We start from the raw sequence: 25,707 nt of genomic DNA, 5'->3' as shown, positions 1-25,707 counted from the left end.
TGGGGCCCCCCGACTTGCCATGTTCGCCTCCTCCCATGAGCCTCCTCCCTTGAGCCTCATGCCAGCCTGCAACACAAGTTAAGGCAGGCGTTTGATCTCTGGGGGCACAGGTGGAATGGGCGGGCCTGTCTTTCAGAGACTGGACCGATCTCTGGTAGGGATAGAGTCAGCTCCCTTTTCCGAGTGCGCCGAGAGTAACCAGGACACGTGGACTCTTCCCGCCACCCAGCTGCCTCCCATGTAAACTAAAATGCAGTGAGAGGCACCCTCCACCAAGGCCTTTTCAAGATTAATATTAATCCTCGCTGGCTGCGATACCGAGAGGCTTCCTGTGCCCCAGGCACTAAACTCAGGCTGTTCGTTCATCTTTCTCTTTAAACCACAATTGCCCTCAGAACAAAGAACTCCCATTGTGCCCAGTGTGGAGGTAAGAGCTCTCATCTCAGGGGGGTGAAGCCATGTGCCCACGGCCGCCCAGATTGGAAGGGGTTGAGCCAGGGCTAGAAGCCAGGACAAGCCCTTACCCATCACTCTATGGTGATTTGCCTCCTAGGTATCAGGGGGCTGAGGCAACAGACTTGTTGAAATAAACCCCAAGACACTGCTTTGCAAAGGAACTAGCATCTCCCAAAATGGAGGGCCCACCGTGTGAGAGGGTTTACCCGGGTCGTCTCACATAACGGGGATTGTTGTCAGTGGAGAAGGGAGACTGAGGTGGTGCTAGAGCAATAAGACTTCTGGGTATCTTGTTCCCCCCACACACACCACCGTGATCTCTGTTTCAACCTTTTTCCTCCCTGGAAAGTTTACACAGGAGGATATCAAGACTCAAGGAGGGTGAGGGACATGTCCAAGGTCACACAGCAAGTTGGTGTCAAAGTCCATCTTGGAGCACAGGTTATACTTTCCTCTGCTTAGTCCATGGGTGACACTGCCCAAAGGATCACTCCAACCGGATTCCTGAAACAGCAGCCACACCCAACCAAGGAGGTGAGCGAGCTCTGCTCCCAGAGCTGCCCTCAAACACTCGGGCAGCACGAGCGGATCCACTTCTCATCTGTGTCAGCTTCAGGGTCAAGGCTCGGAGCTGAGACACCGGCGTCTGGGTCACAGGGAGTTTGTTCAGACCCCCCTTGGGGGCACCTGGACCACCTGTATTCTGGCTCCGAAAGTGGGGCCATCCTGCCCCGGGGAATGAGTGGACCCTCACAGCACTTTAATTTGGCTTTCTCTGTCCGTAACTGTAGCCTGAAATCTCCAGGACTCCAGTCAAACGGTGCCTCAAATATCACTTCGAAGGGCAGAAACCTATTCATTCTCTCATCTGGTACCCACCCTGCTACTAAATTAATACCCAGAATGTGTCCGTGTAGATGTTTTCAGAGGCAGGAATGTGTCAAAACCACTGGCGAGAGAAAAGCCCCGACTGAAATTGCCCCTAGCCCCGAGCATCTTCGTAGGAGCCAGCACCTCACAAACGCTGGAAAATGGCCACTCCTTTCATAAAGAACATGGCCGTCCAGGTCAAGAGACTTGAAAATATTTGTAGCCCTCCACGTGTCCAAATGTGCATTCAGCAAGTGTTGTTGAGCATTTGCTATGTGCCAGGAAGCTGCAGATGCCCCAAAGAACAAGACATCATCCTCGTGGTACTTACTGTCTCGCAGGAAGCCACCAACTGCATCGATGTCACATGATGACAAGTACCCACAAGAAAAACAAAGCTGGACAACTGCAGAGAAAGTGAGACGAGCGCTCGCTGAGGAGGAGGCATCTGAGCAGACCCCCTGGGTGAAGTAAAGGAAAAGCCACCTGAACGACTGGGAGCGGAGGGTTCTGGGAGGAGGGAGCAGCCATGCAAAGGCCCTGAGGTAGGACCACGGTTAACACGTTTGAGGACAGCAAGGAGCCTCAGATGGCTGCAATGGAGGGAGAGTGCAGAAGGAATAACTGGAGAAGTGAGCAGGGATTAGATTATATTGGCCATCCAATAAGGCCACTCCTGGACATTGTTTTAAGAGAGTAATTAACAAAAGCAAAAATCCACACATGCAGGCATTTGTATCATTGTCCCCAAAAATCAGAAATTTCCAAACCGCCGAAATGACCAGCCACATGGAATAGTTTAATAGAGGATGGCACGCCAGCTCCATCGCTGCTACCAAACGACGAGTTTGTAGCAATGAGGAAAACGGGTATGATATAATAAGTTCAACAATGGTCTTGTGCCAGGATGAAGCCTGAGAGCTGTTGGGTTAGTGTGGAGGGGACCAGAGGGAACCGTTCTTTTTTTCCTTTTTCAAATTTTATATAATGCGGTTGCTGCATTATTTTTATAATTTAAAAAAAAAATTAAGGGGGAAAATGTGTTCAGACCAAAGCAATGGCAGAGTGAGAGGAGGGCAACGAAACAAGTTGGTTTCCCTTCCTCATGATACCAACTCCCCCCCACCCCCACTGACATTTCAGGTTTTCTCACCACCGCCTTCTGGAACCCAGCCAGCCCAGGGGACAAATGCAGCGCCAGACCCCAAAGGGCTACACAGATTCTTAGGAATGTGAGAACCCTGCCCCGCACAGCTGTCTTGTCCAAAGCATAACTAGACTTCCAGAAGTGGATGTGGGGGGCCTATGTTCTTACAGGACATGGAAAAAACCTCCCTCTGCCAAAAGCCTGCCTGGCTTCTGCCTGAAATCCCACCATTTGAGGCCCATTCAATTACCAAGGGTTTCCTCCTAACCCCTACTGGAGAAAATTGCCTCTCCCTCATGCCCCATATTCAGTCCAATGTAAGGCCAGTCCACGCGGCAGCCCCAGGTCCAGGCTCACTCCCCTGACCCAGGTGAGTTAAGCAGCCCCCACACCACTCTCCTACTTCCCCTCAGCCTCACCTGCCCCTTTTCCTAAACTCCTCTTTCTCCAGGTACCAGCTGACCCAGCTGACTGCTGTTTCTTAAGTGACACTGGACTTCCTCCTTCCTCTGGGCCTATGCCCATTTGCTCCCTGAGCTTAAAGCATCCTACCTGCCTAGTTCTGAGCACTCCATGCTCCGCTCAGATGTCCTCTCCTCCAAGCAGCTCTCCCTGACCTCACATGTGGACCCTCTCCCTGACCTACTGTGGATCGGGAGCCCGTCCTGGGTCCTCCCACCAACCCCAGCACCCACCACAGCAAGCCAGAGTGGGGGAGCCTCTACGTTCTCCTCTCCACCCCACACTCCTGGGAGTGCCAGCTGTGAGGCCTAAGAATCCCAGTTTGGATGAGCGCTGGAGAGAAGGAAGCACAGATGGAGTTGGGGGTGGGAGGGAGGGTGCATATGTGAGCTTGGGGACAGCTGAGGACCCAAAATGATCTGGGGTGCCTGGGCAGATTCCTGCCGGGAAAACTGAGGTGTCATGGGCGGGAGTGTGGTCACCAGCCCAGGCTTGGTGGACAGAAGTCCCTCTGACAGGCAGGGAGCCAGCAGCTCAGGAAGTCACTGGAAAGGACGACCCAGGCAGCCCTACCCCAGCTCCAGCTGCTGGTAGTCCCTTTGCCTTCCACATTGTCGTGGGGCATGACTCCCACCATCAGAAAAGGGACCTGGAACTTGCCAAGTGAGGCCCCCCCAAAGTGGCAATATCTGAGCCTATACTGACTGACAGGGGACCCCTGTAGTACCTGTGCACTGGCTACCCAGGGCCAGGTCTGGCGCTGCAGAAAAGACTGGGTTTCCTGGCCCAGCTTCCATGCATAGCCTTCCATGTGGCAAGTCTCTGTTTTGTTTTGTGTTTTTTTTCTAATGGAAATAGTATATAAATTGTGTCATCCTGTTATTTTTTTAAAAAATGCTCATTGCAAAAATAAATTCAGAATGTACAGAAAAAAAATACAAAGATGAAACCCAAAACTGGACTCATTCCTACTCCCACCCTCAGAAGGGTCTGGAAATTGTAACGAGAACTTGAAAGGGGGATTCTTCCCCCTGTGTGAATACCATGGCCTCCCATTTGAATCACCTGGGGAGCTTGTTAAGTACAGATGTCCCAGTCCCACTGCAGACAAGAGAATCAGGACTTGAGAGCTGCTGTTCTGTGGGCTCGGGAGGCAGGGCTGGGCCTTGCTAATGGTCTCCAGGCACACATCCCTGGTGAGGCCCTGCAGGCCCTTGAGAGGATGGGTCAGCAACCAGGTAATCCAGTGTCTCCATCTTCAAGTGTTTGCTTAACTCCTGCTGGCATCTTCAGAGGGGAAGCATGGCTTCAGGGGAGGAGTCCATGAGAGAGAGAGGAAAGGGGAGATAGGAGGGCGAGCCTTCTGAGATATGTCACAAGCCTGTCTAGCACCCTGAAATGGTCTGGGTCAGCGTCTCAATGCGCCACTCCCTCTCTAGATGGCCTGGGCCAGGCCGGGACCCTCGGGCCTGTCCTTACACACGAAGGCAGGTGAGATCCAGCGTCTGTCTCTGTGAGGCCTTCCGGCCCTGATATTCTGCCTCCATTTTTATTTTCCTGATGTCTTAGATGTTGAGGAAACACAAATACACATCATTCTTGGTGCAAACGCCATCTAAATGAAGATTTTGTTCTATAATGTCAGCTTGCTCCCAAGATGCTGAGTGAAAATGGACTCTGTAGTTTTCACTCCTGGGCCCACCCCAAATGGACCCACAAATGGAAAACTATCATCAAAGTGGCGAGGGCTTCTAATGAGTGAATCTCCAAAATTAAAAATAAAAGGCCTGGAGAACCGTTTTAGTTGGGTTCCGGAGTCTCAACGGTTTCTTATTTTTGCCTCCCTCTATGTTCCCAGCTGGTCTTGACTCAACACGCAATGGGTCCGATTAAATGAACAGAAACTGGCTTGGAAAGGGTGTGGTAAAGTATTTGGTTGAAGCCCATCTGTGAATGGAGGGGGCTGGGAATGGGGTGGGGAGTGAGTGGGCCCCTTCCCCCGCTTCATGTGTGGTTTCTGCATCTGCTCAGGCTACAGGGATAGAATGAGACGCTGTGTGTCATGGAGAATGAAATGTGGAAGTTCGTAGCCTGTGTTAGGCCTGCAGTGGCTGAAGATAAAGGAGGGTGGTCCCCTGACCTCCACACAAAGGGTCTGGGGAATCTCACTAGGGTCCTCAGTCGCTGTGTAGTCTTGGGCCACTTAACCACTCTGAGCCACAGTTTCTTCATCTATGTAATGAGAATAATGAGTAGAAGGTAGAGTGGTAGGCAGCGGTCCCCCCTAGATGTCCAGTACCGTGGATGTGTTAGGTTACACAGCAAAGGGGAGTCACTGCTGAAGACAGAATTAACCTTGCTAATCAGCTGACTTTAACATAGATAATCCTGGATGATCTATCTGGTTGGGTCCAATGTAATCATAAGGGTGCTTAGAAGTGGAACAGGGAGGCGAAAGAGAGTCCAAGTGGTGCAATATAAGAACTCAATTGGCCACTGCTGGCTGTAAAGATAGAGGAAGGAGCCATGAGCCAAGGAATGCAGGTGGCCTGTAGAAACTGGAAAAGGCAAGAAAGTGGGTTCTCCCCTAGAGCCTTCAGAAGGAACACAGTTCTGCCAACACTTTAAGTTTAGCCCCCTGGGACCCATTGCCAGAACAGATCTTGTTCTGATCTCCGGAACTGTGAAAAAATGCTTGTGTGTTGTTCCAAGCCACCGATTCGGGGCTAATGTTACAGCAGCAACTGGAAACGAATTCACATACTTTGAAGGGTTGTGGGTATCAAGCAGATGCATGGATATGCAGCACTCAGGGCCCTGGAAGCCCTCAAGGAAAGTTAGCTATTTCCATCACTAATGAGAGTGACTCAGGCTTTGCTGCCACCCACCGCCCTGCGATGCCCCAATTCCCAGGCTTCCAGCAGCCCTGGCAGCTGCCGTGGAATGCACCTTCTAAAGATGGATCTGGGTGGTACGAAAGTGGGCCCTGCACCCCTAGACCATCAGAACCATCCATTCTTGCTCACTCAGCAGAACTGTACAGACTGAAGTGTCAAGGAAGCCATGTCCTCCTTTTCTTAGCACCAGACCTAGAACAGCTGCTCTCAACCCTATCAGCACCAACCTATTCCTAACCTTAAGGGGTAGGGGACATCAGTATTTTTTAAGCTCCCCAGGTGGTTACCATGGCAGCCAAGGCTGAGAACTTGATCTAATCTAGACAAAATGCTGACGGAAGATCTACGCATTTGGCCTGTATTGTTTAGATAATAATGATGACGACGATGACCGCAACAATGGTGGTCACTGTTTTCTTTTTTTTTTTTCTTTTAATCTTAACCACTATTTTTTTTTAAAGATTTTATTGGGGAAGGGGAACAGGACTTTATTGGGGAACAGTGTGTACTTCCAGGCCTTTTTTCCAAGTCAAGTTGTTGTCCTTTCAGTCTTAGTTGTGGAGGGTGCAGCTCAGCTCCAGGTCCAGTTGTTAGTTGCAGGGGGCACAGCGGGAGTCAAACCGGCAACCTTGTGGTTGAGAGCCCACGCTCCAACCAACTGAGGCATCCAGGAGGCAGCTCAGCTCAAGGTGTTGTGTTCAATCTTAGTTGCAGGAGGCAGAGCCCACCATCCCTTGCGGGACTCGGGGAGTTGAACCGGCAACCTTATGGTTGAGAGCCCACTGGCCCATGTGGGAATCGAACCGGCAGCCTTAGGAGTTAGGAGCACGGAGCTCCAACCGCCTGAGCCACGATGCCGGCCTGGTGGTCACTGTTTTCTGATGAGGGGTTAGAAGGTCTGGGCTAAATACTTCATATAGGATGTGTTTATGCTGTCTGCTAAATCCTTAAACGTGAGTCGTAGGTGAGCCTCCCACTTTACAGATGAGAAAACTGAGGTTCAGGAACGTGGAGAAACTCACCCAGAGTCACTCAGTAATCAAAGGATGGAGCCCCAATTTGAAATCACAAGACATACACATCTTTCCCCTTAGCCGAGAACATGTAAATCCTCAGCCAGCTATACACGGAGCTGCAGGCCATCCCTCCAGTTCCTCCAGCGCCCTGATGGCAGACCAGAGGGGTGGGGCGGGGCGGAATGCTGCAATTGGAAGAAGCTCCAGGTATAAGTTTGGACTTGGATAGAAGGGAGTAAAACATATCTTTGCATCACTCAATATATAGTTCATCTTGGTCTGTGGCTTCTTTGATAAACGTGGTCACCCTGAGTCAAGCCTTATCACTGGTAATATCTTCGCAAAATTCATCCCACATGTTTTCAAAAAGATGCTTCATATATAAAGCAATGGAGATATGTTTAGTTCAGAGAGCTATACGTTTTTGAGATTGTTGAGACCTGCTGGCCACGACCCCCAGGAGCGTGGAACAGCCAAGTTTACTCCTCTTTGCATTGAGGGCGGACCTTCCCCAGAGGACCATGAAGCAAGAGGATGTTAGAAGAGCTCGGATGGGACTGGGCTTTGGGTGAGTGGTTTGGGGAGAGTCTAAGGGAGCGGGATTCACTCTCAATAGGGTGCTGTCAGAAAGGGGGGCATTTCTTAGCTGGGATGGACCCAGTCTCAGCTGCAGAGCAGGGAGCAGCACCCGGATGAAGGTGTGACCCCTCCTTGTAGCCAAGAGGGGAGGTTAGCTACTGGGTGGGTGCCACAGTGACCTGTTCCCTCTCCCTGTATCGTGGTCTCAGGCGACCTTGCCTGAAGTTGGTGTTTATGCCCAACAGGAGGACAGCACGGCCTTGCTGGGAGCCAGGAGAGTGCCCAGGGGTCAGCAGGTCTTCTTGCAAGAATAAGAGTGAGTGAACCTTTTTGAAAATATTCTACAACTCCTGCTTTTCACATTGCCTTCTCTCTGTGCAGGCTCTGGCTGGGTATCTTACACATTTGCCCATCCCACACCTCAGCTGGCCCATTTGCGGAACTAAGCCATGTTTTCCAAAGCATTTACCACATAACGCTAGTTTCATGAGTTTCATGGAGTAATGGAATAAAAGGGTTCCTTAGCCTATTGAGTTTGGGAAACACTGGGTTATTTGCTGCAGGACTTTTCAGAACTTTCAGTATGCGCCCGTGCGTTGTAAAATGCATAGAAAGAACTAGGGTACTTTCCAAACTTGTTTGACTACAAAACCTTTGGGTTTGGTGGGAGGGGGATTTTTTGAGGGGAAGGCAGTGTCCCATGGGACAGAGTTTACAAAATGCTGAAATAAAGGGGAGGCTGAAACAATGCCATCGAACTGATAAAGCATGGGGACCGGGCTTGGCCACAGCAGTTGCTCCCTAAACATGTGTTGAGTGACTAAATGAATGTGAGGGCTCCACAGAGGATTTGAATACTTAAAAGGGTCCCCAAGACTCAAAAACATTGGAAACCATGGTGCAAAACATGCATGCAGTATTAATAGTAAAAAACATAAAAGGTATTCACAATAGGCAATGGGGTGCACGCAGCCAAGGGGTGTGAGGTTTTGGGGGAAGGGAGTAATGAAAATGTCCTAAAATTGAGCGTCGTGAGGGTTGCAAGTTCAACCTTCTGTGACTGCACTGAAGGCCATTAAATTGTACACGTTAAATGAGTGAACTGTATGTGAATTATATCTCAATAAAGCTACTACAAAAAAATAGGTGAGTCCTGCTCCTGACTCGCTGCTGTTCACTCTTCCCGAGGAACAAGCCAGTCAGGAAGTCGCGCCACAGCCGTGGCTTTTAAAGATACCGGGAAGGCACCCGTGAAACCAGAGGTGGCGATTCACAGAATTAGAATGACTCTAACCAGCCACAACGGAAAATCCTTGGAGAAGGTGTGTGCTGACTTGATCAGAGGCCCAAAGGAAAAGAGTCTCAAAGAGAAAGGACCAGTTTGGATGCCTACCAAGATTCTGAGCATCACTACAAGAAAACCTCCCTGTGGGGAAGGTTCTAAGAACTTGGGATTGTTTTCAGATCCACGAGTGACTCACCGACCTGCACAGTCCTGAGATTGGGAAGCAGATGACTTCCATCGGTACTGAGCCGGGAGTCGAGGTTGAAGTCACCACTGCAGATGCTTACATCAGCCTTTTAAATAAACTGACCGTCAGTTGTTAAAAATAAATAAATAAGTGAGTCTGGGTATGAGACTCAGAAGTATGAGAGTGTTCATTGCACTATTCTCATAAATTTTCTGTACATTTAAAATTATTTCCCATTAAGTGTTTTAAATGGATGTATCAGATTCCTAAAATCAGAACAAGACTTTAGGAATCCCTGTTTCCCTCCCTCATTCAATAAACATGTTCTTTGTGTTTATTCTGTGCCACACTTGTCACGATAACAAGCACTTTATAGACATTAATTTGCTCAATTCTAGCAGTCTCCCTCCAAGGTAGGTCCTATTAACTTATCTCTGTACAAATGAGAAAACTGTGGCCCATTGAGGGGAGTAGCTTGCCAAGATAACCCAGCAAGTAAGAAGAGGAGGCAGGACCAAACTGAGAATGTCCGACCAAATTGTCTGGACTCTTTGCTATAGCACTGGCCAGACCCAAGAGCAAGCTTCAAGCATAGATGTCGGTTAGGGGTGTGGGTCCAGAGATGAACCCTGCAGAAAAATAGGCAGAGTGGTGTTTTTTTAAGGGGGTCTAATTCAGTCTATCACACATGTCTTGCCCACAGCACCTGGGCCGCCTTCTGACCGGAGGGGCCACAGAAACCTCAGCAGCTCATGTTGCAATAGTGGGGCCCTGCCACATAGCTAAGCTGGCAGCTGTTCAGGAAGACACAGCCTCTGGCTGTCCGACACAGGTGCCCAAGACAGGGACAGACCATCCCAGCAAAGCGCAGCATGGACTCCGGTCTTAGAGCCCAGGACAGCAAGACCCTCCCAGTGCTGGGAGAGGGGGAGCCCTCCCTGACCCCCCACTGGCAGTGAGGTGAGATCCTGAAACTAAACCTCCCTGACCAGTTCCCCTTCCATCGCCAGCGAAACGTGGGACTTCCACTAATGATTCCTTTTTGGGAGTCGCTTGTTCCTTAGGGCAGGACGTGGAGAGTTGGATTCAGGAAGTCTTCAGTTTTCAACTTCACGTTTTCGCTTTTCTTATCAGAAAGGTGTATGACTAATCTCATGAGCTGTGCACCTCATTGCTATGGAACTACCTCGATGTTCACGGTCCCCGAAACTTCGCCCGTCTCTTGTGTGTGTGTCAAGGTGGGAGCCTGAGGCGAAACGAAATTCAGAATGAGAAGAGCTGAAATAGAAACAAGAAGAGTCGGGGACAGGAGCCAGTCATATGGCTCCAGAAGCTGAGGCTGTCCTTGGTGGGGTCTCTGCTTGGGGCGGGGGCATTCTACAAGCAGAAGCCACCTCAGAGGACTTCCTGGGGAACAGCAATGTCCCTGAAACCGACCCAGCTTCTAAGCTACATAGACCTGACTCCACATGTGGGTGGCTGCCTGACATACAAAATCACTTCCCTTCCCTGGGCCTCAGTTTCCCCGTCTGTAAAATAGGGCAACAATTGCACCCTCCACCCCCAAGCAGGTTATAGAGGATTGAGTCAGCACACCCACCCATAAATTGGTACTACCAATTCTAATGATAACTATGATTTATTGAGCACCTATTTATTCTATCAATCAAACAGCATGATCCAACATTTAGGAATTCCACTCCTATCGTGCTCAGGGAGTTTCCTTATGTGATTGTTACAGCAATCCCTTGAGATAGGTCCTATTATTCCTACCTTAAATACGAGGAACCTGAGGTTATTAGTGCCAAGTGGTCTGCCCAGAGTACATCTAGGTTTGCAGCCTGTGGCTTAAACGATTTAGGGTCCCTCTTTAAGGTGGAGTACAAAATTCAGCCCCAAGCCCAGTAATGGATCAGGGCAAGAAAGGAGTGCTGGAGCTTAAGCTTCCTGAGCCCCTGAGCCCTGGCCACTGAGCCAGGATCCCTCCCAGGCTGGGTGATCCCAGCACCTGGGCTGCGACCTCCTCTGCGTACAAGGAACTCCAAAAGTGACCAAAGTGCTGAGTGCGTGCCGAGGACAAAGCACTCTGTCTTCCTCAGGCAGCCAGCAAATATGTCACCCTGGAGTCTTGCAGGAGGATAAGGGGGGGGGGGGGTGGAGAAAGACAGGCATGTAAATGTGCAGTTGTCCAGGGAATGGGAAGGCAGGAATATGGGGCTGAGAGTGAGGTACGTGGAAGGCAGAGAGGAGCTCCAACAAGTGGATGAGGGGCAGCTAGGAGTGTGAGCCACGGAGTGCAGCAGCCACTGATGGTTAAGCAGAGCATGGGAGTTGGGCACTGGCCCCATCAGAGACAGATTCTAGAACATTCTCTCAGGCTCTTGAAAGGACGGTGGAGCAAAGCAGGCAGCTTGGCAAGCAGCTGGGAGGCTGTCATGCCTTAGTTTTAATTAATTTACATTTCAATAACCACATGAGTCTAGGATTTACTTCAAAGGACCCAGTATGGTGATGGAGAGAGGAGAGTTAGTTGCAGTTATGGATGAAACAGAATTGGCCATGGGCTGAAAGCTATCAAAGCTGAATGATGGGTATATAAGTTCAGTCTATTCTCTATACTTCTTATATGTTTGAAATTATACACAATAAAAATTTGTGCTAAAGTAAAAAGTAAATAAAAATAAAGTTGTTTAAATAAATAAATAGATTACCACGTGGGGCTATTGGTCTCTGTATTGGACAGCACAGTGCTAAGTCATTATAGGGTTTAGGATGGGGAGTTTTGACGTGTTCAGATTTGTGTGGCTAAACGATGGCTCTGTCTGCTGTGAAGAGAGCCGATTAGAAGGGTGGCTGAAGGTTTGCAGGGAAAATAATTACCACATTATGGCAGTTATTTAGGCAAGGGATGATGGTGGCCTAAAGGGAGCAAGGTGGCAAAGGTGGCACTCAATTTTCTTGTCTCTTCAACTGTCCTTAACTGAGATACAGAAGCTGGGAAGGGGAGCCAGCTTTGGGGGTAAGGGAAGTGGTTGAAATAAGGAATTTGGGTTTAGACATTTTGAGTGAGGTGACGATGGGCCATCTTGGCAGAGAAGTCAAGGGGGGATTCCATGGACACTTCTGGAATCTATCGCACTGGTGCTAAAGACCCAGATTTAGAAGTCATCAGCCAATGGTAGTGGCTGCATCATAGGAGTAGATATGGTCACATATATATATAGTTGCTGTCAATATCACCCCTAGTTTACAGACAGGGAGCTGGAGCACAGACATATGGAGGCCTTCGCCCAAAGTCACACAGCTGGCAGGTGGCAGAGACAATGTTCCAGCCAGGAGGCCTGTTACCAAGCAGCACTCATGGCCAGCATGTTCCTGCCTCCTTATAGTCGCACCTCGATTATGACACCAGCAATGGGAGCACATTATTCACCTGCCTTGACATCGACTGTCAGGATAGTAATGGCTGCAGGTGTTGAGCTGTTGCTTCCAGACCCTGCTCCAGGCTCTCTGCATGCATTTCACCCTCACTGTCCCACCCCGAAGTCCAGGGCTGGGGTTGACTCTTCACTGGAAGAAGCTCTTCTCTCTACACTCTAGACTCCGGGTTTAAAAATAAAGAAAAATAAAGCTTGGTTAAAAATTAGTCTTGCTTCAAGATTCGCTACAAAGAACACAAGACACAGTTTCCTGTGGTATTTTTTTCTTCTTCAGTTTTTTTTAAGACTTCCAGAAAAGTTTCCTCTGCAAAACTTAAGACCAAAAGGGTAAAAATGCAAATGTGATGGTCCAACCTTGAAAAATCATGTTATGTACCCAGCCCAGGGAAGCCACAGAGAGACTCAGAAGAGAGCCACATCCTAAAGTCTCAGAAGCTCCAAAGAAGAGCTGGCTAGAATTGTTAGGAGTCACAAAAACTGTTGGCTCCTTTAGGGCAGAGGTGACTCCTTGGACCCTGTGTGCGAACCTGGCACCATGCTTGGCTCAGTGGATGGAAGGAAGGATGGATGAGAGAATGATGGATGGATGGTTGGTTGGATGGATAGATGGTTGATGGGCAGATAGATGATGGATAGATGGGTGAATGGACAGATAGTTGATGGGGGATGGATGATAGGTGGGTGATAGGTGGATGGATGAATGGATTAATGGATGGATGGATGGATGGATGGATGGATGGATGGATGGATGGATGGAACATGGATGGATGATGGGCAGTTATTTAATGGATGTATGGGTGGGTGGATAGATGGCTGATGAGTGGATAGATGATGGGTGGGTGAGTGGATAGATGGATGGGTAGGTGGATTTGTTCACTCATTATAACAAGTGTACCAAATTCATGGAAGATGTTAACAATGGGGAAAATTGGGTGTAGGGTTTATGGGAATGCTGTGGCTATCTTTGCAATTTTTTTGTAAATCTAAAATGACTCTGAAAAATAAAGTGTTTTTTTTTTAAATTCAGATGTCCAACCTCCATCACGAGAGAATGATTCTGGTCTGGATGGGATACAGGCATTGATCTTTCTTGAAGCTCCCCAACTTGCCCTGGGGGCAAGCAGCCCTGCTTTATATGGTGGATATTGGTGGTCCAGCCTTAGGAGAGAGTGCAGCCACGCTGGAGTGGTCCATGACGGGCTGAGTTAAGTGCCACTGGCAAAGGCTATGAGTAACCATGGTGCTGAGCTATGGTGCGGTAGTTGGGATCCTTATCCCAGTGTTGGAAAAAGGAGCTAGATACTCTGAGGTCCCTGCCAACCACAAGACTCCATGGCTCTAAAAGGAAAAGGCCACCAAGTTCAGGGGACCTTGCTTCTAGTGTAAGAAATATGTTCCTGGCTTTGTGACATCTGGGCTCTCATTTCCGCAACAGCAGAGAGAAGGCTGGCTTTGGATGCTGAAAGCTGTGGTCCTCAAACAGAGCATCGTGACAGGCTAGCACACAGCACCCCTCCCGTGGGTGGGCGACAAAATGGCGACCGCTGCTAAGTTTAGTGTTTTGCTATCACAGCAATACATTCTGTAATGAGCATCAGAGGAGGATAAAGGTTAAGTGCAGGAGCCCCACATTCTGACAACTGTGCCATTGATTAACAAGCTATGGGACCTTGAGCAAGCTGCTTAACTTCTCTGTGCCTCAGTTTCCTCACCTGTAAAAGAGGAATGACAATAATAATAACCTCACAGAGTTGTTGTGCAACTAGAGGAGATGATACAAGACATGCTCCAAAGATGATGACTGTTGTCCATGAGACCACAAGCTCTGCTGTACAGGACTCCATGTTCTTCCTCATTGACACAGACCAGGCTTGGCGCATGGGTATCCAGCCAACATCCTGGGACTGTCCAATCATTAACCAAATATCTGTAAGATAAAACAATGGCTGTTCTATAGGGGCCCATGGTATAATTAGCTACAAGACACAGAAAGGAAGATAAGAAGGTATATTTCCTGGAACTTGGGAAGACACCCTACTGTCAGTATGATACACATTTAATAATATTTCTCCCATACACTAAACCCTTCATGGTGCCTTTGTGATCATTGGCATACTTACTGAGCCAAAGCCTTGCGATTTCGTCCAGACTCAGAAAAGCAGCTCATGCTGGAAAGTTGGTCCAGCCTGGGCCTTTGGCTCGGGAAGTTTGGGCTACAGTGTGATGTGTATTAGTCCCCATTCAGCAAGAAGACTTGAAGTAATTACCTCTCACTGGTTCAAAGTGAGGACACAGGATCCACATTCGAGGAAGAGGGTGAGGGTCTATTCTGGAACCTTCCAATTGCTTCAGAATTCATAGCTCACCCACTCACCCATTCATTCATTTGAATGTTCATTCAACAAACATCCCTTGAGCTCCTACTATACGCCAGCGATTAAGCGGGACATCTTGTTGGTAACAATGAGGTTGAGTCTCCAGGGTAAGAAGTTTGGGGGGGTTTTTTGTTTTATTTTTTTTAACATTTTCGGCATTTTGAAGCACTCCTCTCTGAAATGAAACAGAAATGGTAAGCCTCATTGAGAAAGTAATTCCTTTCCTCCCACACAACCCAAGACAATGAGTCTGATAATGTTCAGATTTTCCAATTACAGATGACCTTTAGGTCAAGCCCAAGAACTCAATGGAAACTAAGGAAAATTTCTTAATTCACTACACTAGCACTGGTTTTAAGTGGAACTATCTTGACTGTGACAGCATCGTGGTTGAATTTTACACCAGAGAAAGGAAGCATCGACTTTAACCTCAAAACGAGGAAGACCATAATAGTCACACACACACACACACACACACACACACACACACACACCCACCAAAAAAAAAGCAATCTTCTAACCCAGAAATCCCTTGCCACTAGTCGCAGCCTGGTTGGGGAACCTGTCAGGGATTTTTTCCAAGGAGAGATACTTCAAGGCCGACCGCGGGATGGCAAAGAGCTTGGCATATGGAGGACTCGAGATGGGGAGTGGGTGGCGGGGGGGAGATGAAGAAAAGGAAAATGCCAGTGAAGATGCAGCTGGCAGAAGCAAGTCAGGAGGAAGTGGCTTTGTGAGTCGTCGACCTCACAAGCAGGCCCAGAAGCAGAAACTCAACTACACAGGGCACAGAGCTATTTTCATCCTTGGGGTTTTTACTCCATCTCCCCGAAGTGCTCTGGGCAGCATAGCTCCCACATGACACCGCCAAGAGCCTGAACTCATGGAAAAGGAGTGAAGAGAAGGCAGGTTCTGTGAAAGAGAGAGAGAAGGGTGCAGGTGATGGCACATCCCGACAGTGGAACCTGGGCCACAGGGGGCCCACGCTCTGGGCCTCATTTTCCTCATTGGTTCACTACGGTTCTGTCTGAGTTTCCTCTTGCTGCTGTAACACACTACAACACACATGTATTCTCTTACCATCTAGAGGTCAGAAGTCTGACACAGGTCTCAGTGGGCTGAAGTGAAGGTGTCAGCAGAGCCAGTTCTCTCTGGAGGAGCCAGGGGAGATTCTGTTTCCTTATCTTTTCCAGATTCTAGAGGCCACCGTCCTCCGTGGCCTCCATGGCTTATGGTCCCTTCCTCCGTCTTCAAACCCAGCAAGGTAGCATTTTCCTATCTCTCTCTGATGTTGACCCTCCTGCCTCCTCCTTATTGGGGTCCTCATGATGGCATAGGGGCCCCCAGATAATACAGGATCCTCTCCCATCTCAGTCTTCAATTTATTCAAATCTGCAAAGTCCCTTTTGCCACAAAGGTCTCACACCCCCAGGTTTCTTCTGGGCACTAGAACATGCACACCCTGGGGGTCATTGTCCTGTCTACTAGAAGTTTCTTCCCTCTTGAACTTTCTAAGGGTCTGGAAAGGAGAGCTGAGTCTTCTACAAAACTCGCTCTCGGTTACAACAGTGGCTAATGTTCAAGGAGGTTTTCCCCCATTTACACAGCGTCCAGTCTAATCGACCCACATCCCCACAAGGTAGGTCCCATCCTCATCTCTGGTCCACAGAGGAGGAGAGCAAGGCTTGGGGTGGAGAGCAGTAATTGAGCTGCCCACATTCACACAGAAGTGAACAGAAAATTGGAAAGCTGAATCCACATCTTGCCCGAGCGTGAGCCCTTAACCACGTGGATATACAGCCGCTCTGATGCCAGAGGCGGGAATCACACTTACCTAGTTGAATCACAATGGGTCAAAGATGGAAACCAGGAGAACGCCTACAAGTCCCTAAGAAAAAGACAGATAGCCCCATGAAAAAGGGGGAGAGAACCGAAACTACCAGCACTTCACCAAAGAGCTTGTCCAATCAATATCCAACAAGGGGCCCAAATCCATTAGCCAGCAGAAAAATACCAAGTAAAACCAAAATGAGGGGCCAGCCCGGTGGCTCAGGCGGTTGGAGCTCCATGCTCCTAACTCCGAAGGCTGCCGGTTCGATTCCCACATGGGCCAGTGGGCTCTCAACCACAAGGTTGCCAGTTCGACTCCTCAAGTCCCGCAAAGGATGGTGGGCAGCGCCCCCTGCAACTGGACCTGGAGCTGAGCTGCGCCCTCCACAACTAAGACTGAAAGGACAACTTGAAGCTGAACGGCACCCTCCACAACTAAGATTGACACACTGTTCCCCCAGTAAAGTCCTGTTCCCCTTCCCCAATTAAAAACAAAAATTAAAACGTTAAAAAAATAATAATAAAAATAAAAAACCAAAATGAGCCATGGTGACACCCACCAGAATCGCTGCAACATAAACAACTGGAAGTACCAAGTGTTGGTAAGGAACTGAAGCACCAGAAATGCTCACGCTCCCTGGGGAATATGGGAGACTGGGCGACAGCACGCAGCCAAACTGCACCTATGCACACCTGTGGCTCAGAAATCTGAATGGTGTGTACATTACCAGAATGTTCAGACAGGACCATCAGTGACAGCCAACAAACCAGGCGCCCATCCACAGAAGAAGGGAATAATCACAATGCAGTCACACCACAGGATGTAATGCTGTGTGGAAATGAACGCCTGACCCCAGGCGCACCCGAGAAGCAGGGGTGATGCTTACCGCATAACGGTGAGTGAACAAAGTCACACACACACAAAGAAACACTAACTAATCCCATTTATGTAATAGCCCCAAAGGAGGCGTGTGTTTAGGGGCTGCTACTTGGTAGTAAAAGCGTAAAGAAAAGCAGGGAGGTGGTTACCCTAAAAGACAAGAGAACACTCTCTTTCAACCAACACCTTCTCCCTTGGTGGGGGAGAGAACGGGGTAAATTGGGCATCACCGGGGCCAGCAAGCCCAAGGAGGGGCGGGAGCATTGACCCTGGACTTACTCTGCAGCCCCCAAGCTCCTTTCACAAAACACAATGCCAGAAGGGGGGGGGGGTGTGGGTGAAAAAGGGGAAGGGGCTAAGATAATATTGGAGTAACAATGTCTGGTAGCAGATGGGTGCTAGACTTGTCGGGGGGATCACTCCATAAGTTATATACATGTCTAATCACTATGCTGTACATCTGAAACTCACATAATATTGTATGTCAACTGCAATTAAAAATCTTTTTCAATTAAAAAAAACCCATAATCTCACTGTGGCTTCTCGCCCCATTTGCCAGGTGAGGAAAATGAGGGTCAGAGAGGTCGCGCTGTCACAAACGTGCAGCGGTGGGCAGAGTGCACTGCCCACCCCCAGCCTTTCCTGGCCCGGGCTGTGGGCAGGTTCCGAGGGGGCAGCTGCTGACCTCTGGTGCCCACAAGTTTTCACGCCTGAGACGGAGGGAAGTGCTCTCAAGTAACGTCACACTCAGGAAACGAAAGGCGCATTTAAAGGAATTACCTTGAGTTTCAGAACTGCCTGCATCCCACACCTTCACTGAGACTTCCAGAAAGCAGCTTTGTCTTGAGTACAACTGTCTTGCACCTTTAGCTGGGCCAGGCAAGTGCAGCCATTTGGAATCCGTCGTTTTCCTTGTGACTATACAAATCAGCCATGTAGGAAGGTCCTGGTTGCTTCCAGAGACCTACGGATCAGCCCCCATCTCTCACCCATGCCAAGCCCTATCTCCAGGCCCCAGCCCAACGCCTCGCCCCTGGCCACCTCCATCTTCCTCCATCAGGGATCCACCAAACCCCCCTTGTCTCTGCCCTCTGTCTCCATCCCCTCAGCCCCCGTGTCCCTGTCACAGCTTGCCACATGGATCACACGATGCCTTAGGAAGCATGATTAGCCTGGTTCCTACTGGGCACTAAGCATTCACTTACTCATCAGGACCTATTTTTTGAGCATATACTAAATGTGGATATTTAATAGTGAGCAGACACTCTCCCTCCCTTCATGAAGATGAATTAAAAGTGGTCAGGGACCAGATAGTAAATATTTTAAGCTTTGGGGGTGGGGGGGCCATTCAGTCTCTGTTCCAACTAATCAGCTGTGTCACAGTAGCACAAATGCAGCCAATGACAATATGTAAATGAATGAGTGCGGTTGTGTTTCAATAAATCTTTATTGACAATAACAAGTGGTGGGCCAGATTTGCCTGATTTTCTGACACCTGGTCTAAGGGAACCAGAAGATATAGTGCAAGAACCAGGACTGGCAACAGCAGAGCTGTCACCACCCAAAAATAGTTCCCAAAGGGACAAGGGGAAGGAGTGGTTACTGGAACCCAGGAAGAGTCACATAGAGTCTGTTGCATTAGGAGGGACACAGCCAACTCAGGAAGACTGGGAGAAAACTGAGATAGAAGCAATACTGACCTCTCTCTCCTTCTTCCCTCTGATCTCTGACGAGGGTTCCCATTGCCTGAGCTCTGCTGGAAGTCAGCAGGCAAGGGAGACTGTTAGTGGTCCACGGAATTCAGCCTCCCAGGGAGAGAATGGGGTGATTACTGGAGCCAACAGAAGACATCCAGCATGACAAGCTTAGAACAGTGTCTGCTCAGGTAGATGTTCAAATAGAATTAACAGACAGGCCCGTTTGAAAATCTCCTAGCTCCCTCTGGTCAATTCCACACTCACTAAGCACTCTCCCAAATTGGTGCCCACATCACCTGCCCACAGGGAGAAGCACTCTACCTCGAGTGCTGAGCTATGTTTTCCCATCATTGCTGTCATTGTAATGATGTCACTAAAATCATCCCAATAGCTAACATTTCTCTAGTGCTTGCTGTATGCTGGGTGCTTGTCTAAGCACTTGACACAGATGACCTCATTTAATCTTCTCAACTACCCCAGGAAGTCAAGGCAATAAATCCTCACAGTCTCTATATGAAGTAGGAATAATGGATAATTTATAGCCAAAGATACTGAAATTCAGAGAAGGGAAGTCATTTACCCAGTGTCTCACAGCTAATCACTGACCAAGTCAAGATTTAAAGTCAGGTCTCGCTGACTTCTGAGCCCAGAGATGTGCCCTTTGCATCAGCCCATACTGGACCTGAGTCAGAACACAAGCACTTTTCCCACCCTGTTCCCCTTTCTCCTTCTCATCTCCAAATGCCGTCCTCACCTCCCCTCTAGACCTGCCTCTGGACAACGGAGCCTGCTGCCCAGTGCTCAGCCCCCAGGGGTCCCTGCCACTGTCCTGTGGCCCTGTCTGACCCAGTGATGCAACAGCTCCAGCCAGCCTTGCAGTTGAAATATTCTGAAATGTACAGTAGACCAGGCCATCTGCTTCCTCCAAACATTGCCTTCTGCCTTTGCCAGGACCCAGAGCAAACGTGCAAGAACACCAAAGCAACAGTCACTTTATTTCTGGGCTCAGGATTTCTAACTGGCTGGATTGCTCAATGCCTCATTTCTGACGGAGGGAGGAGGGCAAAAGAAAGGCTGCTGCAGATGCTGCAGGAAGGGAAATGATGGACAGAGAGATAACATCTGAGTCTGCTAATGCACTGTGATTTCCACCCCACCCCCCCACCCCCCCACCCCCCCGCTACCCCAAACAGCTCTTCAAAAAAAACAGCCAGTGTCCCTCCTTCTTATGTTTCTTGGAGAGATTTTTGGTTTCCGGATTCTTTATTCTTTCCAACTCCCTCTGGTCCTTATAATTTATGAAAAGGTGAAGGAGAGGATGACTGCTAGGTACCAGGCGCTTGATGCCTGCCTGTAAGTAATCCTTATGTGTGTGTAAAGTAATCCTTATAAAGCCAGTAGCCACGGGGCTCAATCTCAGAAACGTTCCTCTTGATAAAACATAGTTCCACAACCAGGTGTACTTTCAAGTTAACTCATTTCCCCTATTTTCATGTCTTGAGAAGGGGTAGGTCCCACAGATAACCCATCACAGCATTTGTAAACAGTCTTTTCCTTTCCTATGTACCACCATCATTGATATCCTAAAACTCCGTCCGCAAGTGTAGTACTTTCTTTGATTTCCTGGTGTGCCTCCTCCCACCCTTTCTTTATCCTATAGATTAATCTAGTTTCTCTCCAGCAAAAAAACAATCCATCTAGGAAGAGAGGAGAAGGCAACAACTGAGCTTATAATTAGAGTTTTCTCTCCAGAAGACCAGAAGGGGAGCAGAGATCTGTAAATGTACTCACAATTTCTGCTGCAAGACTTCCATGGGTTCATTTAGCCTCAAGAAAACTCTCATTTCTCCACTTTTTACATGGAGAAGGGGCTAGGAAGTGAACTGACATGTCTTGAGCACCTACTATGTGCCAGGCAGCTTTGAATACTGTTTTCTAGAGCCCTTTCTTCCTCTAAAAGGGCCCTGCCTTTTCACGTTCCTGTTCTATGGCTGCCTCTCTCACTGACTGCTGCTTTCACCACCAGAGCCCTGACCCACATACATTCACTGTCCACTCTCTCAACAAACATTAACTGAGCACCACTGTATGCCAGCACTAACAGAGAGTACATAAGAAATTACAATTATTTAATAATTGCATTATAATTCCAGCAGTCCCCCTTTGTCTACAGTTTCACTTTCCATGGTGTCAGTTACCTGCAGTCAACCACGGTCTGAAAATATTAAATGGAAAATTTCAGGAATAAACAACTCATCAGTTTTAAATTCCGCGCTGTTCTGAGCAGCATGATGAAATCTCACGCTGTCCCATACCATCCTTTCCAAGACATGGATCATCCTTTCGTCTGGTGTATCCACACTATATGTGCCACCCACCCATTAGTCACTTAGTAGCCATTTCAGTGATCAGAGAGAAAGAGAATATTCACATAACTTTTGTTACAGTACATTGTTATAATTGTTCTTGTTTTATTATTAGTTATTGCTGTTAATCTCTTACTGTGCCTAATTCATAAATTAAACTTTATCATAAGTACCTATATATAGGAAAAAACATAATATACCTAGGGTTTGGTACTAACTGCGATTTCAGGCATCCACTGATGGTCTTGGAACAGATAAGGGGGAACTACTGTATTTAGTTACTTACATAATACAGTTATTTAATCATTATACAATCCATTGAATGATTAATATAATTATAAAATTAAATAATTATAAAATAGAATCAAATCATTATGTAAGTATATAATTTATCACATTAAGTAATTAGCAATTATTCAATAATTGCATACAATTGTTTAATTATAATCCCTTGTTTACAATACTTATCAACATTTAATAATAAGGTAATCTAATTACATTGATGATAGATATATGTACTGTACGCTTTTTTTAGTACTTACGATATGTCAGGTGGTGTTTTAAGCTCTCTGTACTTATTGAGTCATTTAATTCTCACCGTCGGTATGATGACCCCCATTTTACAGAGAAAAGAACCGAGAAACAGAAAGTTGAAGTGATATTCTCAAGGACACACAGCTATGACGCCCTGAGCTGGAACTTGGGCCATGGGCTATCAGGGTCCGGAGGCGGCCCTCTGGCACTACACGTTCTTCTTCCCAATAATCGTGACAATGCTTTATGGAGCAGACGTGCCAGAGACCACTCCTCCTGCGTGCAAGGCAAGCTAGAAGTACCACGTAATAATGCCCCATCAGAGCAGCCCTCACCCCCCAACTGACGGAGGGGGGTCCATGAATATTCTGCTCCCCTGATCCTGAGGGCTAGGTCTGCAGGCCTGTGCCTTGTCCTTTCCCAGAGTCCCAGCAGGACCACCCTCCAGCAGCCCCCACATCACCGGCTTGGTAATGCACCGCCATCTGCTTGTCCCCTTCCCCGACCATCCTACTCATGTGGGAGATGACCTCCCACACAGACTGACACTCAAATCCTTGTTCTTGGCTCTGCTTTTGGGAGAATTCAAACCGGGACCCTATACAGCTTCTCAATCATTGGAGCTACTGTTAATACCCTGCCGATACTTTGTCAAGTGCTGTTCTAGGTTGCTGTGATGTGTTAACTCCATTAATTCTCACAACGAGCCTACAGATGGGGAAACTGAGGCATGGAGGATTTTACGAGCCTGCCCTCTTTCACTCAGCTACAGGTGGTAGAGCTGGCAGTTCACCCTGAGCCCCACAAAAACCATAACCAATGACATATTTTTTTGAAATTTTGGCAGAGCCATAGAGTTGGGGACAAGGGAAGGGAAAGATGGCCAGCCCTGTCTCATCCGGAGGGTTAATGAGCAGGTGGATGGAAGGAAATGGGACAACTCCACACGAGGCTCTTGCCGTAACAGCCAACGTTAACCCTCACTGGAAAGTCCCCTGTACGCCCCATCCTCACCCAATAACATATCAGAGGCATGCCCTGAGAGGTGATCAATGTTTGCAAGAGAAGGGCTACATCATTCTGAAGAAGGCAAGTGTCCACTGTCGTGCTCCCAAGTTGGAGTAATGAAAAGCCCTACTTGCCTGAGACTCAAGGAGTCAGGCAAAAAAAGAGCCAAGACTTCCAGGGTGAGGGCAGAAGACTTTTTTTAAGGCAGGTGGGATGAGTAGCAAAGCAGTGTTAAAACATGGCTGCAAATTCCTTGACCCTCCTATGGTCAGAAAGCAGGGTCTCTGCCTTTTCTGAATCTGGGCAGCCTCGTGACTGCTTTGACCAATACAGAGTAGCAGGAGTGATGCTAAATGGTGTTTGAGGCCAGGTCATAAACAGCCATCCAGCTTCCCCTTTGTCCACTGGTCTGCCCTGAGGCCACCATATTGTGAGGAAGTCCAAGCTACAGGGCGAGACCACGTGTGGATATTCCAGCTGTACCCGGCTGTCCAGTCCTCCTGCCCAGGCACCATCCATGCGGATGAAAAAGCCTTCAGGTGATTCAACCCCAGGCACTCAAGTCACTCTCAGCTATTTGAGTTTTCCCAGATAAGACCCCAGACGTTGTGGAAGAGAGAAAAGCCAACGCCATTGCACACTGTCTAAATTCTGACCCACAAAATCCATGAGCAAAATAAAACATGTTTGTGCCACTAAGTTTGGGGGTCGCTTGTCACACAGAAAGAGATGAGTGAAGCCATCTCAATGCTGGCAGACTCCATCTAGACTGATAGGCAGGCCAATGAGAGCAGGAAAGAAATATGCACACTTTCCTCTCGACACCTAAGATTGTTCAAGTTGGGTTAGGAGCCTCTCATCCATAGACACATTGCAAGGCATAACATCAGAGCAAATAAATATGGGAAACACTGGATTAAATGCGTTTCTTACCGTGAACAAAACCTTTTAATATACCGGTGTACAATGTGCTTGTCCAAGAGGAACATATAGATTATGAGTGGGTCCAGATGTTGCTCCTTCCCTCCTACTTTCTGTAAAAGCAGCCAGATTTTCCACTGAGAAACCACCCCTCCCCGACTCTCAGCGCACTGAGCTGTTACAATTACAATCATTCGTTATAGATCATTCTGTAGAAAGAATTTCTAAATATTTCTGAGTAGTTGAGTTGAGAAACTTTCTTTTATGGAGAGTCTGAATCACTCACATGAATAAGTTTCCACATTGCTTCTTCGTCCCCGTAGCACACAGCCTGCCTAGTCAGCCCCTTCAGGAGGATTCTCCCAGGATTCCCAGGGCCCAGTAGAGCCTGGGGATGTTGACCCCGGGGGTCATCATCTCAATCCATTTAGACATTACAAAGCAAAACAAAAATTTCACATCCCAGATGGCTTTTGCCAAAGTTAATGTACTAAGTGGTACTCAGAAAGCAATTGTGGAAAATCTTAATTTCTTTAAATGTTTTTAAAGTACAAAGAGTAAAGGCTGCTTATTTTCCAGAATGTCTCAACAGCCCCTTCCCACCGGCTGCCCTTTAGGTCCCAGAGAAGGGTCAACATCTCAAAAGCTCGTTCACATCTATAGTCCTAACAACATTTTCTAGAACCCCCAGTTACTCCTATAGCATCTTGTCCCTGAATTCCCTCCTCACCCTCTGAAGTTGCTGCATGCAGCTGAGTGGGAGGGATTTGTCAAGTGTCTGTACAAGGGTGTTGAACTCTGGGGAGAAGCAGACTTTATCAAGTTTCCCCATTTGGCTCTCAATCCACAGGACAGAAAAGGGCTTGCTTATAAACAACATTTCCAGTCGCAGCATTCGGGAATTAACATGATTCACTGCAAAGATTTCTAAGAAAATCAGCAGTTTGCCCAGCTGCATGGTGTTAGCAGGCCAACAGGCTTGAGCACGGCAGCGAGGTGTTGTCAGAAAACCTCTCGGACTGAGTTGTCCCCCCAGGACACAAATGTTAGTCAAGCATGGACCCAAGCCTCGGTTTCCTCATCTATAAACTGAGAATAACAACAGCCCCAGAAATACTGGGCTCATCAGAAGCTGGAGAGAGAATACACATTTCTGTGTAGACAGAGCAAGTTGGATGACGCCTCTCTGCCTGGGTTGGCCAGGGTCTGTGCCTCCCTGCAATTGATCGATTTGTCCTGGGTTGTTCAACAGGCATGTCCCACTAGACTGGAAGCAATCTCCATGAGTGCCATCGTGGGTCCCTCAAATCCTCACTCTATCCCTAGAACCTAGCACAGTGAACATGTGTATAAGAGAAAAGACCCGCACCCTAATCACGTATGGCCACCCAAGGGGGTGGCCCTCCTACAAATCATTTCCAGCAGCTTTCAGGATAGAAAATACCTCCTGCTTTCTCTGCACCCTCTGCACATCCATTGTTCTACACACAGAAACCCAAACAGGCCCTCCTATTTTAATAAAAACATGGTGTATCCCCAAATTTGCTCCAGGAAATTCTGTGTGGTCTGCGAGTCCCCATACCTTTTTTGCTGTTATTTTTGGGATGCATGAAAAACAAACAAGCAAAAATATCCTTAACATCACAGTGCAGTATTATTTTTTAACTCCCCCTTTAAAAAACCTAGAATCCGGTGGAAATGATAAATTATGCGACAGTGACTTAAAAAAAAAAAAGCAAACAAAATGGAGCACATAT

At 48.0% G+C, this 25,707-nt stretch overlaps 1 pseudogene across 1 annotated transcript; it reads left to right on the top strand.

Moving 5' to 3' along the window:
- The first annotated feature begins 921 nt into the window (after nt 1-921).
- Nucleotides 922-9,016, top strand: LOC308489845 (small ribosomal subunit protein uS10-like; annotated as a pseudogene). Its single transcript has 3 exons — nt 922-990; nt 4,375-4,426; nt 8,616-9,016. The product of its transcript is annotated as a small ribosomal subunit protein uS10-like (transcript).
- Nucleotides 9,017-25,707: the final 16,691 nt, after the last annotated feature.

The sequence above is a fragment of the Rhinolophus hipposideros genome, assembly GCF_964194185.1.
Source record: "Rhinolophus hipposideros genome assembly, chromosome: 21".
In the NCBI taxonomy this organism is placed as follows: Eukaryota; Metazoa; Chordata; class Mammalia; order Chiroptera; family Rhinolophidae; genus Rhinolophus; species Rhinolophus hipposideros.
Note: the sequence above shows the minus strand (reverse complement) of the source record. Positions and strands in the feature narration are given on the sequence as shown.